The sequence below is a fragment of the Acomys minous genome, assembly GCF_964271855.1.
Source record: "Acomys minous genome assembly, chromosome: 1".
Classification (NCBI taxonomy): domain Eukaryota; kingdom Metazoa; phylum Chordata; class Mammalia; order Rodentia; family Muridae; genus Acomys; species Acomys minous.
The window spans coordinates 170,230,844-170,242,329 of record NC_140483.1 but is presented as its reverse complement, the minus strand read 5'-3'; positions in this window follow the sequence as shown (position 1 = coordinate 170,242,329).

The window sequence follows — 11,486 nt, the reverse complement described above, 5'->3', positions numbered from 1 at the left end:
ATTTGTAGGTCTTGGTTATGATGCCATCTTCAAAAGTCATCTTCAATTTGGCAAAACCTCAAGTTCAAAGTGCTACAAACTGATATTCCCCTTTGCTGAAAGTAGATTATGGGAAAAGGGGAAATGTTTCTGTTATGCATCCTATTTAACAACAGGATCGTGCGCTTGATGTTTTCAAGAATTCTTCCTTCCTCAGATTTCAGTAAGACAAAACCATTTCTTTGATTTGTTCCTGACAAGATCTCTTCATTGGAGATAATTCTGTCTCAGAAATAGAGCAATATGTTTTCATTTCTGTACAGTTTCTCTAACAACCAAGAATTTATTTTTTAACCTGTCATTCCTACTGTACAAGCAACCATTTTGTATAAATGTAAAAGGTTTCATGATGCCAAGAAGGCCAGTGGTTAACGTCAATCAAACTACCTAATGGGTCCATATGTCTAAAGTGTTATAGAGATACGACACAAAAGCAAAAACTCTAGAAAACAAGTGAAAAGGAAAAAGGGAAGTGACATCAACTGTAATAAGTTCAGCAAGTCCTGGCCAGAGTGTGTTTTTAAACTGAGGCATTTTTTTCTCTTGTGAACTGAAAGCTAAAAGAATCTGTATAATATCAGGGTATATTGATAAAATTAGGCAAACATTTTGGGTAATGATGTCAACTTTCTCAGTAACATTCCTAAATTAGTCTCACATGTTCTGTAATACATGGGTGTGAAGAAGGCTTGGCACAGTGATCCCTGGATTTTCCAGTGTACATCATTAATATATGTGTACATCATTAGTGCCATTAATATAATCAGAACAGGGTCAGAGTCAATGCTGATTCCTACCTTATTCAAAGTTACAAGTGACAGGAAGTTAAGTTTAAAGGAGAAAAGGATTCCTTGTGGTGAATTTATCACGTAGGAAGCTGAGAGCTTCATGGTATGTGTAAATTTGGCTGCATGCAACACTAAACACACATCTGGGCTTATGCCCCTACCGTGTATACATTGAGTTTCATTCTCATATGGAGAGATCTAGAAATGATTGTTTATTCCCTTATGGTGGCAAAATGACTACATCAACTTTATATTGTCAGGTACAAGATAGGGAGAAATGACCCTTTTTGTATATCAGTAGCCCCTCAACTTCCAAATTGATTATCCAGTATCAAGTAGATGTTCATGAATATTTATGTACAAGTAGCTTTATAAGGACTGGGCAGGTGTTATTTTTATTTGGGATATATATATATGTGTGTGTGTGTGTGTATAATTAATGTTTTATTATATGTACACATATATATGCATTAGTGTATCATTGTACATACATATATTATATGTGCATGTATGTTAACAATACATGATATATGTATAATTATGCATGTGTGGTATGTGTGTAAATGTATATATGCACATTTTACAAAAACATATGCATAAACACATACACACATGCTGTATGTCAACATTTAAAAAAAAAAGAGACCATGAATTTCAAAGAAAGAATGAGTGATAAATAGAAGGGGTTGACTTGAGTAAAATTAATGTAAGAAATGACATAATTATATTTTAGTTAAAAATTAAAGTTACATTATTAAAAAGTATTTGTTTATTCATTAATTCTTAGTATCATTTTTATGTGAAGTGTCTTGCTAGAGAATAAATGTTTGTGCTCTTCATACCTAGTTCTAATATTACTTTCGATAAGAGAGAGGACCACTTTAAGAAAAGTATATCTTTCCTAATAACTCAGAGGTTGATGAGGCTAAAGTTACACCATGGCAGGCTTCTACAAGAAGATATTGGACAAGAGCAAACCTTGCTGTAATATGTGTGCTTTTTATGCATGTTTACTTCCTGCATGATGGTGTGATGTTGCCACTTTCTGTCTTAGGATACATTCAGGTGACAAAGATACTTTTTATTTCATGTCAAACTGAACATATTTTATAAGCTTTTAACTAACTCTTCTGAAAACATACATTTCTCTGAAGATAAGTCTACTGGGTAATGAAACTGAAACAATCGTTGGTGCTGGTGGCTTGCATTGCAACTCTGGTTGTGTGTGTGTGTGTGTGTGTGTGTGTGTGTGTGTGTGTGTGCATGTTCAATTGAATGTTACTTTGTATATCCCTGCCTGGACTTGAATTTGCTATTTAAGTCTTGCTACTTTTGAAACACAGAGGTCTGCCTGCCTCTTTCTCCCAAGTTGTGAGAATGTATGAGTGAGCCACCTTTGCCAGCTTGAAATGTTGAGTTAAAGGAGCATTTACAGATACTCATATGCTCTCTATGCGAGATTTTTTTATAGTATAAATTCAGAGTGTATGAAACACGAAGTAAAATAAAAATTCTCGAAAACCATTGTACTGAAGTTTAATGATCTTGTGTTTTCTGAAAGCAAAATGAAAATGGAAATTTTCTTAGTCTCTTCCAGTTACTTTAACATAATACCATGATGAAGTCATTTTTACATAACAGAAATGTGTTTCTCACAGGTGTCTTTGAGGGTTTCCACCCTCTTTTTCCAACATGATGTCTTCAGCTCAAGTCTTATGGTCAACAGGAATGTAGTGTCCTTCCACATTAAGAGGCAGAAGGGAAAAGAAGAGAGTTGGGATCTTTAAATGTTTACTTTGGAAAATTCATTTCTTATTAGACAAACAATTTTGTCAGCATACTTATCTCACCTTGTTCTTGGTTTCTCATCACACAAAATTATGAGGAAATATATTTCTATTCTTTAAAACTTATCTGACTTTTGATAATCTATTAATGTAGCTAAAACAAGTGACTCTGTTTTTTATTTTTTATATTTTATTCTTCTATACAAAAAAAAGGAGCTTGATTTTCCCATCATGTACATGAGCACTATAGGAACTTAAATATATAGATGAAATGCAAATATATCACAATTAAATACAATGTAAATGTCTATTATCTAATAAAAGTTACATGTGTGTGCGTGTGCTCATGTATGTATTGTGTGTAGGTATCAGTAAATGTACATGGCAGCTAGTATGTGGCGCACAAAGGACAATTTTTGGGATTCCACTATGCATACACATATATATGTATGTGTGTGTGTGTGTGTGTGTGTGTGTGTGTGTGTGTATACTAAGGGTTTGTATTCCATACAGATCCTACTGTAATCCAGAGTATATCTGCATTCCAATCAGATCATGTACATCTAGAAGGATTTTGGATGTGATTCTTTGCCAGAGAAACCATTTTGCTAGATCAAAATCTCTCTTTCTCAATATATATCCATTTCCTGAACTTAGAGAGCATTTTACAAAATTTGGTTTATTTTGAAATTGTAAAGGAAAGAATATTTATATTTATCAGGTACACATTGATATCATATAATATGTTAATATGAAATTCTTAATTAAAGGATGATTTACTATGGAATGGTTCAGTGACAACGTAGCATGTATACCTACTTTTTAATTTAATTTTATTTTGTGTATATACATCTACATGAATGGCACTTATGTGGAGGTCAGAAAAGAAATTGCTGAAGTCAGTTCTGTTCATCCATCCTATAGGTCACAGTGACTAAACAGGTCATCGAGCACAGAGGTAGTCACCTTTGTACTATGAGCTGTCTTGCTGCTTTTCTTTCTGTAATTTTTTAGAAGAAAATTAACTGTTAACTATAAGAAGAATAAGCTCAAATTATCAATTGCACAAAATAGGAAATAATCCTTAGATTTCTAAAGGATTTTTCAAACTTTCTTCTGAATATATCAACTGGATGTACTTCACAAAGCTGATTGTGAGATAGTGCGACAATAAGTGATCTGCCCCAAGATTCCTGTCAGCCTCATGATCTTTTAGTCTTGTGAGCTCCTCCCATAGCATCAGCCTATCTTAGTACCAGTGAACTGATGTAGGGCTTTGTTTTTCAACTATTTATATACAAATCCTTTTTTAATAGATATATTCTTTCATTCAACTTTTATATACAAATGTTATTTTTACACAATTTCCCTCTATCTTCTCTTTCTTCCACCTACCTCCTAATATTTTTTTTTACTGACTCCTCAAATTCATAGCTTATTTTTCTTTATTACATATATATGTATACACACATATCTAATTTTGTGTGTTGTTCATATGTATGTATGCATAGGTCATTGAGATTGGAACTTTTATCAGGGTTTGTTTGTATCTCCTCATCTAAGGTGAGGCCCTGTGTTACTTCCCTTTCTAGTTTGCATGTCAATTGATGCTGTCTTTTTTTTTTTTTCAGTTATTGTAAGGTAAACCATGGAATCTCTATATTACACTCACTTTTTAATATAATGATTTTAATAGCTTTTGAGAATTTAATAATGCATAAAGTGCATTTTAGTTATGTTTACCCCCATTTCTCCTTTTGTGTCTTCCTAAATCTACTCTTTTCTCCCTCTCTGCCACCACAACTTCTATTACTCCTTTATCTTAGTATTTTTTAACTAAGTATAATTTTGTTGCTCATATACTCATTGGTTAGCGGCCATCTCCTGACTACAAAGGGCCACAGCTTTAAAGAAAAGTCATGCCCTTTTCCCCCAGCATCTGTCAATTGTCAATAGCTGCTTGTTGTTGGCCTTTGAAGCCCTCCCCATTATGCCTATTTGTCCAATCCTATTTTATGTTCACTACACAGGAGAAGACAGTGGATATATTTCATTATTTTAACAAGTTTCGCTAGACTTCATTTTATCATTCATATATATTATCATTATGTACTTTTCAGTTCTAGAAGAGCATATTATTTGATATAAGGAATGATAAATGAATTTTTAATTACACAATTACTTTCTTGTATGATGTACTAACTATGGTACTTGAAGTGCAGAGTATCACCAAGACTTTATTTTAAATAATTCCAGACAGATAATTAGTTTTTAGACTTTTGGTTGAAATTGCAAAGTACAAAAGCAATTTATTTTAAGAACTTAAAATAGCTATAGCTCTTGATCTAGTTCAGATGAGGAAATAAATTATCCTTTATAGAATGCTGGTAGTTGGACTTCTCAGAAAGGTATGCTATTATATTAGTGTCCTTTCTCTTTAACATATTTTTATTTTCATAATAAATAATAATTCATAAAGAAGTAGACTACTTCATAAATAATATATTAATGGAATTCAACACTCTTGGATTTGGGAAAGAATTGTTCCAAGTTCTACAAAAAAGTTGTGTAACACTTTTCTTACTTGAAACAGCCAACCTTGCAGGGAAGACTTTTAAGCAGAGAGGTAAACAACTCCAAATACCTTCAGAGAGTCTATGAAACTGGTTAGATTCTCTAGGAGCCCTCCACCCAGAGCAAACAAAATAGCTGCAAAATAGACTCAGAAAAACCAAGTTACAAAGGCGACTCTCAGAGAAGAAAAACTGTAAAGACTTTTAGACTAGACCAGTGATAGTAACTTGGAAAGGAAACCCTTCAATCTGTGTGAGCTGACAACTGGCTGAATGGTACATTCCAGGTTGCCCTTTTGTGCATGTGCATGTGTGTGTGTGTGTGTGTGTGTGTGTGTGTGTGTGTGTGTTGTACCCCATGTTAGGGTGGGCCTTTGTGATGTAGCTGCCTTTAAATAATTTCTGGTCCTGTAGGTAAGCCCTTATCCAATGTCCTTTAAGTAGCCCCAGTGAAATTCACCAAGTTGCCCTTTGTTGGTGCCCACACCTTGATCATTTGTGAACTTTCTATCTTGAGTAGATGTACATTTTGCATCTCCCCAGGATGTGTTGTTTGGTCATGCAACACAAGCTAATGAGACATGGTATTTATGATATTTATACTGAAAAGACACACATAGAGTTTATGTGATATGACTGCTTGCAGATGACTTTCAGTTTATAAATAAACTTGCTGTGCTTCATGTAAAAGACATGTTTTCTGTACAGCACACAGATAATCCTTTTTATTATTTAGCTAATACCAAGCCAGAGCAGTGATTACCTCCTGTCCTTTTTCATCTGTTTTCATTTACTTTTATTCCAGTCCATTAATGCAAGTGAGGAACGTAAGCAGATTCAAGGCTCATGTTTTGTTTTGTTTTACACAGACAAGGATGAAATCATGTTCATTTCTTTTTATTGACACTTACGTCTCACCTGTAATTGTAAAGTTATAAAGACATGCTATTATCCCCACCCATAGGAGTTAACATAAGAGTTACTTTAAATTGTCAAAGTCTGTTGTTGGGCCCCAAGTCCAGGGCCCTTGGGGGCAGGCAGGGTGAGCTGGTGCAGGAGTCAACAACACAGCAACAACACAGGGAGGCCAAGGGAACAAAACAGATTTACTCATTGCTGAAATAGGGCATGACTTCCCACCACCTATCCCCCACCCCCCACCCCTCCCCCCAGTGTACCTTTGGCTCCTAAACTGCAAACTGCTACTGTGGCTCCTCTTCCTTGGTTTCCATTGTGATATCACCAGACTCTGGGCAGTCAGTCTCTGGGCATGCCCGGGCATGTCCAGGTAAGTCTTGTAAGATCCTAACCTGGAGAATCTATACCGGGAAGCACCAAATGAGAGAGACAGAGACTTGGTCGTTGCAAAAGCAAGAGGCTTTATTGTTCTAGTGCGGTGGGGTCCACCTGCACACAGGAGTGAGACAACCCCGAACAGAAGAATTTTAGGGTTCTTATATTCTTGGGGTGGATAGATTTTGGTCACAGTTCCTGGAGGGAAGAGGCAGGTGAGGCTGTGGAAACTTCACAGTTCCTGGAGGGGAGGAGTAGGTGAGGCTGTGGAAACTTCACAGTTCCTTAGCCATGTTGGGTGGAGTCTGAGACTCCAGGGAAGTTGGTTTATCTCAGCTAATCACTCCAATGGAGGTTCTGGAAACTGATAGGTTTAGTTTATGCCAGTGCTTGGTCATTCCCAGAATGCAGGAAGAAGTAAAGTCAACTGGTTCTTATAGAACATTCACAGACCATGACATTAATTGCAGAATATAGATTAAATATAGAATATGACATTAATTTAGCCTCTACAGACTCAGGCTGACTGTACATGAAGGCCCCTTTCTGCACATGCATGTTTTCAGGCAGCCATTGTACCTACAAAGGGCATGTCTCATTCCTCTTACATCTGCACCCTTCTGTTTTCGGTTTTGCGACTCAGTGGGAATCAGAATTCATATGCTCTGCACTTGTTGACCCCACTTTAGGGATCACTACTATAATGGATTGTGTCTGTCTTAGGTTGACTTGCCAATCAGGTTCTAACCCAACATTGACTACCAATCTTCAAAGGGTACCATCTCTGGGGAGTGCATAGGGTGCCAGGGTGTTGTGCCCAGATTGTGAGACCTCACAAAAGACTACCAGTGCTCAATACCAACACAATACACTTAGGGTCCTTTATTACAGGGTCCAGCTCAGACCACAATCCTTCCTGACATGATAGATTAGGAGACTGACACTGAACTTCAAAGGCAATGGGTCTAAAGGGAAAAACTGGAAGCAGAGTTTCTGGGTCACAGGCATGTTGATATTTAGGCAGGTTGGGTAGAGGCTGAATCACAAGGGGGAGTTATGGATCACAGGAATGTTAAACTTTAGGAGGGTTGGGAAGGTTTTTGTTTTTGTTTTTTGTTTTTTTTGTTTTTAATCTCAGAGGTACATTGGCTGCTGATTATATCTAATCACCCAGGCTGAGTTTCTGGAGGTTGCTGGCAGGTGCAGTTTACTACAGTATGAGGTCATGCCCGGAACACAGGAAGAAGTAAGGGTCATCTAGAGGACAAGTTCTCACAGAACATACAGACCATGGCATTAGTTACAGAAAATACAGAACATTGCATTAATTTTGTCCTTCTATTCCCCCCTCTGACATGTTCACTGAAGGCCCAATCATGTGTCTTCCTGAAACTTATTTCTTTGAGTGAGCCTGTTGTAAGGCTAGGTACTATGCCCTCATGACCATTAGCTGGATTGCATCCAATTTTTTGCTTTATATAAGGGGGGCACAAAGCATGCATGGTTTAAACAGAACTAAGAGCCTATTTTCTTTTAGCCATTTGTCCCCAGTGCCAGAGAGTTTACCTTGACTTAACATTTCGCCTATAAAGTGAGAAAATGGGCAAGGTCATTCTCTTCTGTAACTTTTTCCTGCTGACATTAGGAATGCTGTTATAAGGGCCTAAAAAGCTGAAAAGCTAGTCAAAGGCTAGGTAAGTGGGGCACTTATCAAAAGCATCTGTTTAGCTAATCCAGTTCAAGAGACAGGGTGTACTCATATCTGTGAGCCTGGTTTACATCAGATTCCAGCATGTCTAGATCTCAGCAGCTTGGCTATGGATGGATTCTATTATGCAGGTAAAAATCTACTAAGACAAATACAGAATAGGGACACAAGTTAAAATTGTGTCTCTAAGACAGCTGGACTAGGCTTATGCATTTGAAACCCAGTGAAAGCATGAACATTTTTGTCTCAGTTTAGAAGACTTGATATGCACATTCGACAGACTTATTTTTATCAAGATGAGAAGCATCTTTAAGTCTATACTCAGAATAAAACCAAAGGGAAATTAAAATTTTGAGCTTGGGACTGATTAATAAGCAGACAGTACTCTACTAGCTTATTATAACTCTATTAATCTCATTTTTCGTATATTTTCCATCTGCAACTTGCATTTATGAACCTTAAAACTTCTCTTACATTCCCTTAACTTTTATAACATGCACTTACCAACATTTAAACACTTTCTTAGTCCCTCAAATATTTCATTTATAACTTGTATTTGCTAACTTGAAATACTCTCTTAGGCCGTCTAACATTTATAGATAATCCTAAAAGACCTTCTTGGAACACATTCTTAGGCCTTCTAATATTCTTATCAATCTGTAAACACTTTCTCAAGCCCTCAAATAACTTAGGTTCGCATAATTTAAACTTTCATATCCTCAGACCTTATAAAACCACACCTTTTGTAGGTTTCCAGGACCCTGTGGGTCCTACTATTTCCCCATTCTTCCATGCTACTCTCGTCTAAAGTCTCAATAGGATGTCCTCTCCTCTGACCCACTTTCTTGGTAAGTAAAGTTTTTCATGGTACGTATCCCTTGGAATAGTGTTTTGATATAAGTGAGTATATACCGTTTGTCTCTTTTTGCTTCTGGGTGAACTCACTCATTATGATAATTTCTAGGTCAATCCATTTGTCCACAAATTTCGGGAATTCCTTGTTTTTAATAGCTGAGTAGTATTCCATAGTGTAAATGTACCACAGTTTCTTAGTCCATTCTTCTACTGAGGGACACTTAGGCTGTTTCCATGTTCTGGCTATTATGCATAAAGCAGCTATGAACATGGTTGAGCATATGTCCCTGTTGTGTGTTAGGGCATTTTCTGGGTATATTCCAAAGAGTGGGATAGCTGGGTCTTGAGGAAGCCCTATTCTCATTTTTCTGAGAAAGCTCCAGATAGCTTTCCAAAGCGGTTGTACTAGTTTGCATTCCCACCAAGCAATGAAGGAGTGTTCCTCTCTCTCTACATCCTTGCCAACATGTGGTGTCATTTGATTTTTTGATCTTAGCCATTCTGATGGGTGCAAGATGGAATCTCAGTGTCGTTTTGATTTGCATTTCTCTGATGACTAACGAGGATGAGAATTTCTTTAAGTGTTTCTCGGCCATTTGACAGGCAGATCTGGGTCCTGGGGTCTTCCTCGAACTAAGGCACCAGCCAAGGAGAATATAGGTAGTAAACTTCGAACCCCTACCAAGACCTAGCCGACAAACATGATATTCTCCACCGTTGAGTGGAAAGTGAGATCTGACTCTCACATGAACTCTGGTGCCCCTTTTCTGACCACGTCCCCTGGATGGGGAGGCCTGGCGGCACTCAGAGGAATGATAGCAAGTTACCAAGAAGAGACTCAATATTCTAAGAGCATATATAGGGGAAGGAGGTCTCCCTCAATCACAGATATAGGGGAGGGGAGAAGGGGGGAAGTGGGAGGGAGGGAAGAATGGGAGGAAACAGGGGAAGGGCTAACAATCCAGATGTAATATGAATAAAATAATAAAAAATAAAAATAAAATAAAACCACACCTTTAAAAAAATCCAGTTATTCACCAAGAGACACAGGCAGTTGAATACTGAGTGTAGTCATTCAGATGAAAGATTAATAAAAAGTTACACTGAAACCTGTTTACTGTTAAACATGAAGCCTTTGAGCAAGGCAAGCCTATTTGCCTTTTTAAATAAGAAAACAGATCTAGTAGTTTTGACTAGCTAATGAATTGACTAATGTACTAACTATGGATCTAATTGTCCTCTAGCTGTCAGTCTACCATTCTCTTAGCCATTATTGTAATTAGATACATAAGAAGGAAAAATTGTAACCTAGGTGAATTTATGTACCAATTAAAATGACAGAAATGACTAGTCATATCCTGGTACCTAGAAAGTTAACTCAATTGGCTCCTGTGGTAACATGGTACCATGGGCAGAGATAGTCTGGCCATCAGGCTGTTTCTGTGGAAGGAGAACATGGAAGAGATTGACTTCCCCTCATATTCAGCAACATGAGACAATGACTCTCCAGAGATCTAGTTTGTCCACAGTTAGGCTGATCCATAGCAGAAGGCAAGACAGTTTTCCTCAGTGGCCAGAAACAACAATCCAGGGTAGAAGTCATCTGCAATACCAAATCTCAGTGACCTTGGGGAGTTACCACTAGGATATAGGATTCTGTCATAATTCGTTTAAACATATTTATTGCCATATTTAGCAGATCTCTGAGAAGCTTGAGGGCCAGCATCTCTGTGCTAAATCCTTTCTGTCTTTAGTTACCTGCTCTAAAGTATATCTTACAAACATAAAACAGAATGTTATAGTCTATAATCTGCAGATAAATGTTAGAGGACCACATCTGGCTAATTTTAGTATATCTGAATTGCTTGTTTTTTGCTATATATTGGCTGATAAAATTATAAAACATCTGTGACTAAATGAATTAGTACCTAGCAAAACCATAAGCTTTAATTATGCTAAACAGTTTGTGATAATAGCTTTTATAATGAGTGGAACTACATATAGCAATTTTATGAATTACAAAGGCACAATATTTTAAAAGAGTTGATAAATAATATGCTATAATCAAAGTATAACATTAATTTTGTATCAGTGTACAATGATTTGATCAACCACATATCATCCAACCCACCTAGGAAATGGGGAATCATTCTCTTAGAATTGTTTCATTTGTAATAATTCCAGGAGTCCAATCCCCAAGTTCTATTTTAGGGGCACAGAGGTACATAGCTGTAATCCCAGCATTCTGGGAGACAGGGGCTGGCAGATTGTGAGTTTGAGGCCAGCTTTTTCTACAAAGTGAATGTAGAACACCTAAGGCCACTAAAAAAACAAAAACAAAAAAACAAAAAAAAACAAAAAACAAACAAACAAAATAACATGTCTTGAAAAACAAAAGAAAAAAAATCAACTATTTTTTCATGGAATTATGACAAAATATTGA